The following is a 14,693-nucleotide window of genomic DNA, read 5'->3' as shown; positions in this document are numbered from 1 at the left end:
TCAAAGAATAAATATATAAAATTGCAAATAATTGATGAAGCAACATCACAATAATTGTTATTGAAAATGATGAGAAAATTAATTTTTTTTATAAAAAATAAAAAATGGATGACAAACGAAAAAATCGTGAATGAAAGAAAATGGTTATATAAAGGAAGAAAAGACGTAGTAATACAATAAATTGTCTATATTTTTTTTTTCACATAATCAATAGTTGTAAAATAATTTTTCAACACTATATTTGTATTATATTTTTGCTTAAATTTTATTTTATTAAATATGTCATGACATCAAATTTTATATTTTTCTCAATATATAATTTATACAAAATTATAATATTTATTATAATCATGATTTCCAAAAACTATAGATTCAATTAAATTTGTAACACATAAAATTTTTTAAAAAAGATTATTCACACTCATTTTATAATGCATGTTGTATATACTATATTACACTGAATTTTACTATTGACTAAAAATCTAAAATACAATGAAAATTATTAACTCTATGTTAATATCTTATCTTATCTTATCTTATTTTTTCGTCTCAACTCATTTATTTAACAACGCTTATCGATAATAGAAGGTGTTCTCACGTGCGTGTCTTTTCCTAGTATCTATAATATGTGTGTGTTTAAGACCAATCATGGACCGCCATGTAGGCGGTGCCCATGTTACCCTGCACCCTATATATATATATATATATATATATATAATTAATTTCGCCTAATGCTGGGGAAACTTGGGTGCCAGCTGAGCTGGCAGCCCAGATGGCGTCCACATCATTTTTTTAAATTTTTTTTTTTATTAAAAACAATTGGGCCAATTTATGAAGACGAACCAATCGTCTTCCTCCTCTCTTCAAATCCTCCCCCTTCCAGTCCACCTCCACCACCTAATCTTCCTCCTACACCACCACCAAGTCCACCACCGTGACCAATCCCACCTAAACCTCCACCACCACCACCACCTCCTAGTCCACCGCCAGCACCACCACCGAGACCTCCACCTCAGATGGCGCCCCAAGCCCGACCACCCACGCCGACCGACCACCCCACTCCCGACCACGCCAGTCCGACCACCATCACCACCACAAATCACCCCAGCCAGCCACCCCTGTCACCAACGCCTCGTCTTCTCGGAGGCGCAAAGAGGTTTCCAGCGGAGCTGCACCCCGGGTTCTTGCCTTCACAGATCACGCCCTAGAATAAAAGGGGGAGGGTGCGCGGTGATGTATATGAACAACGACGGCGCCTGAGATTTTCACAGATCGATCTTCTCCTTCCCCAGATTGCAACGATGAATGAAAAGGGTTTTCAGATCTGCTTTGTTTTAATCAAGGGAAGCCACGTAACACAAGAAAAAAAAACATTAAAAAAAAAAGGCAATGTTAGCTGGCGTCCCACTTTCCCATGCACTTTTATATTTATATATATATATATATATATATATATATATATAAAAGTTTGATCTATTAGGCACTCATTGTTGGAATTGCGTAAACATCGGATGACGAGGCATCTTGTATATTCAATATGTGAATGACACATCAGTTTTATATTAACAGTGACCATGAGAGAACAAATTAAAGTTAAATTTCTAGAATAACTAATCGTTGGTATATTTTTATTCAATTTTCGATCCTAATTAAACTGCCAAACATATTTCAATTTTACACCGAAATAAAAATAACCACAGCCTCAAATCTATATGCTTTAAACTTATCATTAATTTCTTGATAATGGACGATCATGGTCGAGTATGTCCGATTATATAGTCATGTTTTCGCTGCTTTAGATTGTAATTTCTTATGATTTGTCCATATCGATATGCTTGGAATATGTTTTGTAATTAATTCTTTTTTTTTTTTCAATAAATTTATATTTTCCCGCATAAAAAATTTGAAAAGAAAAATAAATTGGATGCTGTCACTATTCAAGCGCTCGCCTCAAACTCCAAAATTAGGCCATGAACTTTGGTTTTTTATTTTCTTAAAAAATCAACTCCCAGGTAATATGAAAACCGAATCATGCAACCGAATATCTATTCTTCTATTATATATCTTTACTATCTTTACTTATTTACTATTTTATAAAACTTGAGCCACTTTTAAAAACTATTTTGGTACGTTTTGATGACATCAAAGTATATTTACCATTTAACCCTTGATAGTTATTTAAAATTTTATATATTTACATTGAAAAAAAGGATAAAAATAGATGGAAAAAAAACTACCTTGCATTTTGAGAACTGCAATCTACCATATTATTAATAACTGCACCGACTTCCCCTATGTAACTGCAATCAATTTCGTTTATGTCATATTGATCACAAACGCATAGCGTGTGCATCATTTGCTAGTATTATATGAAGTGTGAAGTCATACCAAATTGGTATGTTGATGTCATGGTGTGGCCTCTTTGTTTCTTTTTAATGTTTTTTTTGTTTTTTTTTTACAATTATGTAATATATATATTTTTATTTTTTACAATTATTTAATTAAAAAAATAAATTATACAAGCACACGTCGTGTAACGCAAAAATGGATTGTACAAGTATGCAATGTGTGTACGTTAAAACGGACTGTACAAGCACACAACTCGTGCAATTCGAAACTAATATTAATTATTCAGGTATAATTCACATTATCCAGAAAAGAATATTAGGCATAAACATGATATTTTTCACTCGCCACTTTAGCCGAGCCCTTTAATAACTCAGTGTCTGTATAGAGTAAAATTAATTGTTTATTTTGAAACCCGTACGTAAATTAATATTTCAATATTACACGTATAATATATATTTTTTATAATATAGTTTCAAGCAATGGTTTGCGGACAAATAAATGAATAAATGAGATTTTCCTTGCTAATGCGCTTTTAAATAGGTAGGTTTTTGTTTATCTAATTTGTTGTTATCTTGGAATACAACAAAATATTTGCATAGTGCTCGCTAAGCATTGGTTTTTTCAAGCATCCATAATATCCAAGTGTACAAATTAATACCAAGCACTAATTCTTTGTGCTAATAATTAAAATGCCACGATACATTTATAACTTTTATAATGATAGATCTCATTCGTCTCTTTTAACACGGTTCCTCGAAATTCGAATCTCGATAGATATTGACGCTACCTTTTTAACTTTGACATTATAAATTTGAGTCAAACAAAAGATGATATAACTGCAATTTTGAATCTCATCTTTCGTATCGGTATCTTTATTTAATAAATGAGTGCAGTTTAACTACACTGTTAAAATCAATATAAAATAAAATTTAGAAAAATAGAGTTATAACATGGGCAAATATTATTTGGAATAGTAAATTACATGTTTATTTTGTGTTGACCATAATGTATTATTATATGATATGCATTGTGTACTTCTCTAGTCGATGTATACATGCATGACTTATATAGTAGGAAATTAAAATTAATTATTTTGAAACAGAGGATTAAATTTACAAAGTTCCTACATATAGGAAGTGTGGTACGTATTCCAATTGCAAGGGCTGAAATTGGAAGGTCTTGGCCAACATCAGATATATAATATGAAAGTATTAGAATATATATATGAGTAAAATGTATTTTGGTACACGAACTATTGGTAAAATGTCATATTGGTACACGAACTATTGAAAATGGCTTAATTGGTACATGATCCAAATAAAAGTCAATTTTACCCTTAAATTAAATTATTATTATATTGATTAATTTTAAAATATCATATTTATTAAAAATTAATATATATATATATATATATATATATATAATGATAAACAATTGTCAAGTCAAATTATACAACAAATATTTTAATATATTGTTATGATAAAAATATAGATCACCGGAGTCTGTTGATCTTGTGTTTAAATGATTGAAACAAACATACTCACCATTTTAGTTTTTCAATATTTGATACAAAAATTTTTAACATTAAAGACTAGATCATTAAAAAACAAATTTAAAAAAAAAAAATTCACTCATTATCTCGATTTACGTAGTTCTAATAATCCAAATTTTTTTCACTTGATTTAATAATTTATAAATTTATACTTTTATTCGCATTTGAATTAAATATTAATAAATAAATATTTATTTAATTATATTTTATCGTTATTAAATATATTTTAGTCCTACATGCATATGATTTATTTATTGACTTTGTGGTTTTATTAATATATAATTTATATAATTTTTTTAAATGGATAATTATTTACATTGATAGAAAAAATATCATTTCATTATATATTATTTATATTTTAAAAATATAAATAATTTATTGATGAATATTTTTTTCATTAATAAATTATTTAAATTTTAAAATATAAATAATTTATTAATGAGTATTTTTTTCATTAATAAATTATTTATATTTTTAAAATTTAAATAATTTATTAATGAGTATTTTTAGTCCTACATGCATATGATTTATTTATTGAGTTTGTGGTTTTATTAATATATATATATTAATTCTTAATAAATATGATATTTTAAAACTAATTAATATAATATTAATTCATATTAAGGGTAAAATTGACCTTTTATTTGGATCATGCACTAATTAAGCCATTTTCAATAGTTCGTGTACCAATATGACATTTTACCAATAATTCGTGTACCTAAATACATTTTACTCATATATATATATATATATATATATCCACATGGAGTGACCTTTGAATAATGTTAATTAATTACTCAAAAACCTAATAATTCTAACATACTTAATTTAGGTAAGGTTCTCGTAGGCGCAACCCTTTGCACTTAAAAGAAGTGTATAATTCACTAAAGAAAGAAAGAAGTACGTACACGAATTCTTTGGTTGCTCCAATATTTAATTAGAGCTGTCAATTTTGGTGTGTCAGTGTCCTTAAAAATGGACGGACAAATTTTTCCGGTGAAAGATAAAATATTTTGGAAAGTTTTACAAAGATAAATAGGGAAGAGATACAAAAGCAGATGAAATGATATTATAATGGTATGGAATAACTAGGGCAAAATTTCGGTTCAGTCCTAAATATTTGAACACATTTCCGGTTCATTTTTAAATGTTTTTACGTTTTCGGTTTCGTCGCAAATGTTACCCAAAATTTCTCGTTTCAGTCCTAAATATTTTTATGTTCCCGGTTTCATCCCAAATGTTTTTCAAAAGTTCTTAGTTTGGTCTTTTCGTCTACTCGTGAGTTAAAACTAACATAATAGATCACGTGTCATTTACATATTGTAAAAGCCCTAAAACCCCAGATTGAAATCCTTGACTTTCGTTTTACTTGTTCTATAGTTTTGTTCTTTCTCAAAGAATTCAAAAAATCCCGTTACAGATGGCCTTTTGCCTTCCTTCAAGCGCCATGTTGGTTATTGGTGGTCCCTCGGAGACAACATTCAAGGACTTTGAGATGAAATCCATTATTTGGAGAGGAAAAACACGATATGAATCAAAGGCTTGAAGAGACTCGGTTTCGTGCGGAGAGAGCTACAAATGTTGTTTTCGATTGGTCAAATGAAGAAACTCTGAAGCTCGAGGAGGCCACGGGGATCTTGCGAGGGTACGATGATCTTAAGGTTTGGAGTATAATCGTGAGGTACTCGGTGGGCAAGAATGCAAATAGGACTACACAAGGCATTAAAAAAACTCCGAACAGATGGGAATGGCGTTGTTTATGCTTGTCCCGCCCTTCCACCATCCATGGTGTCCATCTATGACAAACCATCTATGGTTTTGAATCCAGAAGACATGTCGAGGAAGAAATCATGGAATCTTTGAATGATGACCATGCATGTTCATGTGATAGACATTTGCAGTGTAGGAGGATCCAGAAAGACAACTATGATACAGAAAATTGCGAACAGAGTGAGAAACAAAACTATGGAACAAGTGAAACAAAAGTCAGAGATTTCAATCTGGGATTTTGGGGCTTTTACAACGTGTGAATGACACATGATGTATTTTGTATTTTTGTTAGTTTTAACCCACGATTAGACGGAAGGATCGAACCGAGAACTTTTGTGAAACATTTGGGACGAAATCGGGAACGTAAAAACATTTAGGACTGAACCGAGAACTTTTGGTAAACATTTGGGACGAAATCGAGAACGTAAAAATATTTAGGACTGGACCGGGAATGTGTCAAATATTTAAGACTGAACCGGGATTTTCCACGAAGAACTATACATCATTAGATGCGTCAAAATGGGTTAGCGGATCGGGCCGAACCACAACCCCTCGCAACCCCAATATTAGGCGGGGTGGGTTGACCCACCTTTTAGACGGGTTGAGGAAAAAACTCAACCCACCTATTTTAGGTGGCGCGACGTACCGACTGGCGAGCTTACGTATAATTTGACATGTTTTTGCGGACCAACCCGCAATCTACCACAACTTACCATTTGGCGGGGCTGACCACCTTTTAGGCAGGTAGATAAATTATCAACCCAACCCACCTATTTTGTATGACGGAACGGGCCAATCCAACGGATCTAGCCCATTTTGACACCTTTATGCATCATCTATTTGGTTTATTATTATTTTTAGATTTTTTGGATTAACTTTTATCCATTTTTAAGTTCTGTTTGGACATGAACTTATAAAACGTTTTTATAAAAAGTATTTTTTAAAATTTTTTTATAAAATATTTTAAAAGTTGTTTAAAGAATAAATATGTATTTGGACAACTATTCTATAAAAATATTTTAACATTTCAAAAGTAATGTTATTCATCTTTGGCTTTCATAGTTCCATTCTAAAAGCATCTAAAAACACATCTCGAATGTTCTTTAAAAGCTATTTTTGAAAACACTTTTAAAAAATATTTTACAAAAATTTTATCTAAACACTTACTTTAAGTTTTTTTTTTTTTTTTTTTTACTTACAACACACTAAAATTTGATGGCATGCTGAGACGGGTCGGGAAGCGGTTTTGATAGCCTTTATATATGTTGATATCCTCTATTTTTTTATTTACATCGAAGGGTTGTTTATTTTATTTTACTTTCATGTATTATATTAGTGCTCTACATTTTTACATTAATTTTCAAATGTTATACTTATACTCACACACATATATAATTCTTAAGCGACTCTATGTCTGATTAGATATATAATTATGTAATAGAAGATGTGAAAATAATTTTAAAACAAACATTAATGAGATCTTACATTATGAGTATTAATCAAATCATATATCTGATGATCCATATTTCTACACAGGTTGAGTTTAACTTACTTTACGAGTATTATCCTAATGATCAATCTATTGATTCATTGAATATAATTAATGATATATTATTGATGTAAAACATAATGAGACATTAGATTTATGATTAACAGAATAATAATCTTGTCCCTTAAAGACATGCATGTTGAACTCTACCAAAGCAAACTATCCAAAATGATGTAAGAACTAATTTGCTGTCAATTAACATTAATAATTAACCAGACTGCGAATACAATGAATCAAATAACTCACATTTTCTCGATTCATCAAAAAGATATATATATATATATATATATATATATATATATATATATATATATATATATATATAGTTTTATTATGCTGCCCAACAATTATGCCCAACTCCATGTCCATCATGTACAAGTCAACTCACCTCTTGTATTAGTCAACTCATTTATTGTACATGATGGGCATGGAGTTGAGCATAGTTATTGGACAGCATAACAAAATTCATATATATATATATATATATATATATATATATATATATATATATATATATGTATATATATATTTGGGTAGACTCCGACACATTGCCGCAATTGCTGATTGTGGGAAAAAAATCCACCTCCGATCCACGTCAAGATTATTGAATATCGATCGGTTTATTAAGTCAAAAATATATATATATATATATTATTAATTAAACCACGTTCTCCACTTGTACTTGAAGAAAGATCCTGAGTGGGAGATGCTACATAACCAATGGCGGAGCCCGTATTTGTAATCTTTCAGATCTAAAACGAATTTTTTAATATTTTGAAATAATCTAAAATTATTCAAAATTTATATATACAAAATTTTAAAAAAATTTCGGGCCACCCAGGCCATCAATCCATAATGATGTCTATTAATTATTTGGCTCATTAATTGCAATAAAATAGAATCTTGTTTAGAACTCTATATATACCCATATTACATATGCACACTTCCCATGCATTGCATGAATTAATTCTCCACCTTTATTGATCCACAAAATTTGAAATATTACTTCCATGCCATCTCTTGGTGCACTTGTAGTTAATTAATTGCATGAGTTAATTAATGTTCGTATATGCATGGCTAGCTCGATCGATATGTGGATAGTCTGCTTTATAATCTTGATCGTGTTTTCTCTCCCTTTTTCTGAATCATGCGGTTTTGTTCGTAGATCCATATCAAACCCCAAGAGACGCGCATTATTGCTCATGAGTACTGGAGAGGAAATCATCCACGAAAGGCTAACGAGGAGACGACGTGCATCCGAAAATTGGCTCGAGCCAGATAGGGTTAGTCCCGGGGGACCTGATCCGAAACATCATTAGAGCTAGCGTTCTTGGAGCAAAATTAAAGAGGCTGTTTCTAAAGGAATACGAGAAATGCATGTTTAAACAGTTATGTTCCTTCTGAAAAGTTTTATATAGTGTACGTGTTGTAACTTGTGTGTGTTTAAAAGATATGAAATTTTCCCTTTATTTGCACTCTAATTAATATATATAATTTCTGGTAAAAGCACTTGTGAGTTGTGATGATGTGTATTGGTTCCCCGAGAATGTTTAAAAATGGTGAGTGTGGGAATATTTTAGTTTAGAATGGTTGCAAGTGATTTGTAGAGGGTGTTGACTTTCCGTTTATGCTTTATCTATATTATTATTTATTACATAATAATTTCATCTCATATACTAACTGTTTTTTTTTTTTTTTTTAATCAAAATCACATCAAAAATTCTTTCTATTTTATCCTAAAATTTAACACACGTTTCTTTTATGTTAGATTTTATATGACTAAATTATCTTCATTTTCTCATACATCCTTATCTATTTTTTTATCTCTATCTCCTTTTTCAAATTTCATCATTGATAAGTTCTTATTAAATTATCTACATGATGTTAGAGAAAAGTGAGGATATTTAGTGAGGGGAAAAACTGCAACTTACTGTTTGTAATTTGACTTAAAAGTATCGAGTTTTACAAATCATCTCAACTAATATTATTATTAATATTGTGGTCGAGATACGTGTGTTACGTGCATGTGTATAACATAACAAATCATGAATACTATATATGTATCATATGAACGTAATATGTTTATATTTTTAAAATATTTGATATAAATTATGTTTGATATTAAAGAGCTAAATATCCCAAAATATATTTTTGCCACAGTGTTTGTTTGATATTATGAAATCAAAATATTAATTTCATGGGAAAAAATGTTTATTTATATAATTAACCAAATACATTTCACCAAGAGCATCCAACCTTGTACTAAACCAACTTTAGTGTCAGTATCAAATTCAAATATATTTTTATTTTATTTAATATTGAATATTATCATACATTCACTTATATGTAAAGTTATCTAAAAAAGTAAGATCTTAGCAATCAAACCTTTTTTTTTTATGGGAGACAAAGCCATTTTCAAACAACGGCCAGTGTTATATATATATATATATATATATATATATATATATATATATATATATAAGACTTTTCAGTTGTCCAACAATATTTTCTCACCTCGTACCGGGTTTTAGTTGTTTTTTTTTTATTTTTTGCACCACTAAAACACGGTACCGGGTTTTAGTGGCCGGGGACGAGTTGAGCATCATTGGTTAGACAGCTAAAAATTTATATATATATATATATATATATATATATATATATATATATATATATATTTGTGTGTGTGTGCATGGTATCATGGGTCTGGTAAGATGTTCATATGAATATCTAAAAATGATCATTAATGTAGTAGTTTTTTCGAGACGCGAAAATATCACTCTTCACACTATTTCGATCCGTATCTCGAAAAAGCTGCTGCAATCATGATTTCTAGATGTTTTTATGATTATCTAGTCGGCCCGCGTCCATAATATCCTACACACTTTCTTGCAATTTATCATAATTATATATATATATATATATATATATATATAATTTTCTTTAAAAAAATGTATCAAATAAGTCTTTTAGAGTTATAAATTGTCAGACATTTCATTGATCATGTTAAAAAGTTTAGAAGTTGGCCAAAAATCCTATTTATATATTAAAGAAGATTATGAATATCAACAAAGAATGAGATAAGGTTATGTATATCAAGTAATCAAGATGGGATTATGAATTTATGACAATATTATATCTTGCTATGGAGTAAAATTAAAACAACGGGATGAACAAAAATTTTGATGAAAGTAATATATTGGATTCTCAAAGGAAAACTTTTGCCAAAATATCATGTGAGATGGTCTCACAAGTTAACTTTGTGAGCCAAATATCTAATCTGATCTATGAAAAACAATTTTTTTTAATATCTAAATTAATCCTTTAATTGAATATGTCGGTTTTTATTAGTTATGTTATGAAAAAAATTGTGTATTATATGATGATTTGAGTGAAAAATATTAATTTTCATGTCAAAAATACGTACACTTTTTAATTGTTGGTATGAACCCCGGATCAACGCGTCTCACGGAAGATTTGTGAGACCGTTTCACATGTGATCGCCTACTCAAACTTTTGATATTTCATATATCTATATCTATATATATATATATATATATAGATGGAATTGAATTAATTTTATTGATGACAACGATGTGAATAAATAGATACAACAATGATCCTATAAAGATGTAAGGATATACATAAAGATAATCTCCTAACTTACATTGAAATATACATGTAAACTATTTAAGAGATAAGGAAACAAAATAAAAGAATATCTACAAGAATATTGCTAATAGGCCCCCTCAAGATGGTGATTCATGAAAAACACCAATGTTGAAAGTTAAATCACGAAGACAAGCTGAGGTCAGTGGTTTGGTGAGTGCATCAGCCAGTTGATCTTTGGAAGAAACATGGGAGATGCGTAAGTGCGAGCGTTGAACCAGTTCCCAAACAAAGTGATAATCCAGCGCTATGTGTTTCATACGAAAGTGAAAAACCAAATTAGCACACAAATAAGTAGCCCCAATATTATCACTATACAACACAGGCATAGAGGACAGGGAAATGCCAAGTTCACGAAGGAGTGAGCTGATCCAGGTTATTTCTGCCGCACAAGAGGCAATGACACGGTATTCAGCTTCAGTAGATGAGCGAGCGACCGATCGTTGTTTCTTGGAACTCCATGAAATCGGGTTGGAGCCCAAGAAAAAGGAGGCAAGTAGCAGTAGAACAACGGTCATCAGGATTACCCGCTCAGTCAGCATCAGTGAAGCCATGCAAAGATAGAGTAGTATCCTTTCGGAGATGAAGACCATAATCCAGAGTACCATTGAGATAGCGAGTAATCTTTTAACAGCACCCCAATGAGTTTTCTAGGGAGAGTGCATGAATTGAGACAAGCGGTTGACAGCAAAAGCCACATCAGGACGTGTAAGTAGAAGGTACTGGAGACTACCGATGACCTGCCTGTAGCGGGACGCTTCAGTGGAGGGAGCACCATCATGAAGAGATAGTGGTGTCCCTGTTGCATGTGGTGTACGTCTGAACGGGCTTTGCACTCTGCATGTTGAATCGAGCAAGAAGATCAATAACATACTTGCGTTGAGAAAGAATGAGACCGTCCTTGTGGGGGAGAACTTCGACACCCAAGAAGTAGGATAATGGACCCAAGTTTTTGAGAGAAAACTTTTCGAAGAGTTGAGTAACGACGACATCAACTAAGGAAGGAGAGCTGCCTATAACAATCAAGTCATCAACATAAACCAAGAAATAAATAGTACCAGACGGGCGTTGGAGAATGAATAGGGAGGCGTCAGAGAGGGAATTGGAGAAGCCAAGACCCAAGAGAAAAGTGCGCAATGCATGATACCAAGCACGGGGTGCCTGCTTAAGACCATAGATGGCCTTTCGGAGTTTGCAAACATGTATAGGAAAGTTGCTGTCACAAAACCCGGGTGGTTGGGCCATAAAGACTTCTTCATCCAAGGAGCCCTGAAGAAAGACATTGTTGACATCAAGTTGTCGCAGGGACCAGCTTTGCTGAACGACAAGACTTAGTATAAGACGAATAGTGGTGGGCTTGACAACAAGGCTGAAGGTTTTACTGTAATCAATGCCAGGATGATGGTGAAAGTCTTTTGCAACTAACGAGCTTTAAAGCGATACACAGAACCATCAGGATTGCGTTTGATGCGAAAAACCCATTTACAACCCACAAGTTTCTGATTGGAATAAGGGGGAACAAGATCCCATGTGCCATTGTGAAGCAGGGCATCAAACTCAAGAGTCATAGCAGAGTGCCATCTAGGATCTTTGAGGGCCTGAGAGACACAGGTAGGTTCAATGTCAGGGGATCCAGTGGTGGTGACAAGGGAGTATTTGGGGTTTGGTTTGCGAATATTGTTCTTGGAACGGGCGAGCATATGGTGAGGGGTAGGGGGGTTGGTGTATCGGGGGGGGGGGGGGTTGTTTGGAGGTCGTGGTGAAGGAGGCGCGCGAGGAGCCGGAGCAGGCAGTGGAACCACGTTGGAGGACCGAGACATCGTAGGGTTGGGAATAAGGTGTGAAGAGACATCTGGGCAGGGAATAGATTCGGAAGCGGAGGTGGAGATGGTTGGATAAGGAAAGAAATATTCCTCAAACCGTACATGACGCGAGACGAGAAGTTTAGAAGACACGAGATCAAAACACAAGTATGCACTCTGAGTGAGAGAGTAGCCGAAGAAGACACAAGGACAAGATTTGGGCTTCAGTTTGTGGTGATTGTAAGGGCGCAACCAAGGATAAGATAGACACCCAAATACACGCAGTTTGTGAGGATTTGGACAGTGACCGAATAGTTTTTCGAACGAAAAAGACGTAGAGAGATTGGCTTTGGGCATGCGATTTATAGTGTAGGTGGCGACAACAAAGGCAAAGGTCCAGAAGGTAAGTGGAAGGGAGGCTTGGTGAAGGAGATTAAGGCCAGTTTCGATAATATGACGATGTCGTCGTTCAGAGTATCCATTGTGTTCAGGCGTATGTAGAGGGGTGGTGAGATGAGCGATGCCGTGGGAGGAGAGAAAGGAGCGTAGAACGAGAAACTCTCCACCATTATCAGTGTAGAGAGTGACAATTTTAGTGTTAAATTTATTTTCAACTAGCAGAGTGAATGCAGTAAAAACGGAGAGAACATCCGATTTACGTTTCATGTGATATAGCCAGACATATTTCGTATAGTGGTCTACAAAAATGACATAGTATTTGAATTCATCCATGGATAGAACAGGGGAGGACCATATATCGGAGAAAAGTAATTCTAGGGGACGGGATGATGTAAGAGACGAGTCATAAAATGGTAACTTGTGACTTTTATTAATGTGGAATTAATGGAGATGAGGGAAGGCATTTGGCAGATAGGGGGAAAGATGGTTTCGATCATGGCGAGGTTGGTTGGCGGCAGTGGGCGGCAGAGGTTAGTGGCGTGAGCCAAAAACAGCTCTCTGATACCATATAGAGTTTATGGAATTGAATTAAATTTATTGATGACAACGATGTGAATAAATAGATGCAACAATGGTCCTATAAATGGGAAAGTCTATGCTACCCCAAGGGCACTGCCCTTGGGGTGACGTTTCAGAGTATGATTGGTTAAAATTAGTGGGGCCCCTATAAAGATGTAAGGATATACACAAAGAGATTGCCCTTGGGGTAGCATAGACTTTTCCCCTATAAAGATGTAAGGATATACACAAAGATAATCTCCTAACTATTTAAGAGATAAGGTAACAAAATAAAAGAATATCTACAAGAATATTGCATATATATATATATATATATATATATATATATATATATATTATTAAAGTAGAGACCCTGTAATTAACAGACTTTCAATTAATTGGTGAAGCTTGATTTGAAATTACCATTATCTCCTAACTTAATTTTCAATAAAACCAAAATTATTGGACAAAATAGTCATTTTATACAGTTTTCTCTTTTCTAGCAATTAAAAGCTCACTTTGTGCCATTTGATATTATTTTATTTACAAATATGACACTCACTTTATAAGATATATATATTTTGTGAATATTTGTTTAGTAAAACGTTATATTTGTATTATTTTTTAATTTTACATTATTTATTGTTTTATTATTTTTAAATTTTTTAATTTATTATTTATTATCTTAAAAAAAACGAAATGTACGAGCACACAAGTACACAACGCGTGCAGCGGAATACTAGTATTAATAAAGCAAGATATCATAATATAACTAATTAATTTTCGGTGAAGCCTTTTTCCTAATCTCATAATTGACCTTAGCACATTTTAACATTTATATCTACAATTTGTTAATTTGACATTAAAAAAAATCATTATCAAGAATTTTAAGAACAAATTATATACAATACAAACAATTATGTTATGTACGTACACAAAGTATATATATATATATATATATATATATATATATATATATATATATATATATATATATATAGAGAGAGAGAGAGAGAGATCAATTAAGCCATTAAATAAATCCAAAGTG

Source organism: Henckelia pumila, chromosome 3 (genome assembly GCF_033568475.1).
Source record: "Henckelia pumila isolate YLH828 chromosome 3, ASM3356847v2, whole genome shotgun sequence".
Classification (NCBI taxonomy): Eukaryota; Viridiplantae; Streptophyta; class Magnoliopsida; order Lamiales; family Gesneriaceae; genus Henckelia; species Henckelia pumila.
Note: the sequence above shows the minus strand (reverse complement) of the source record.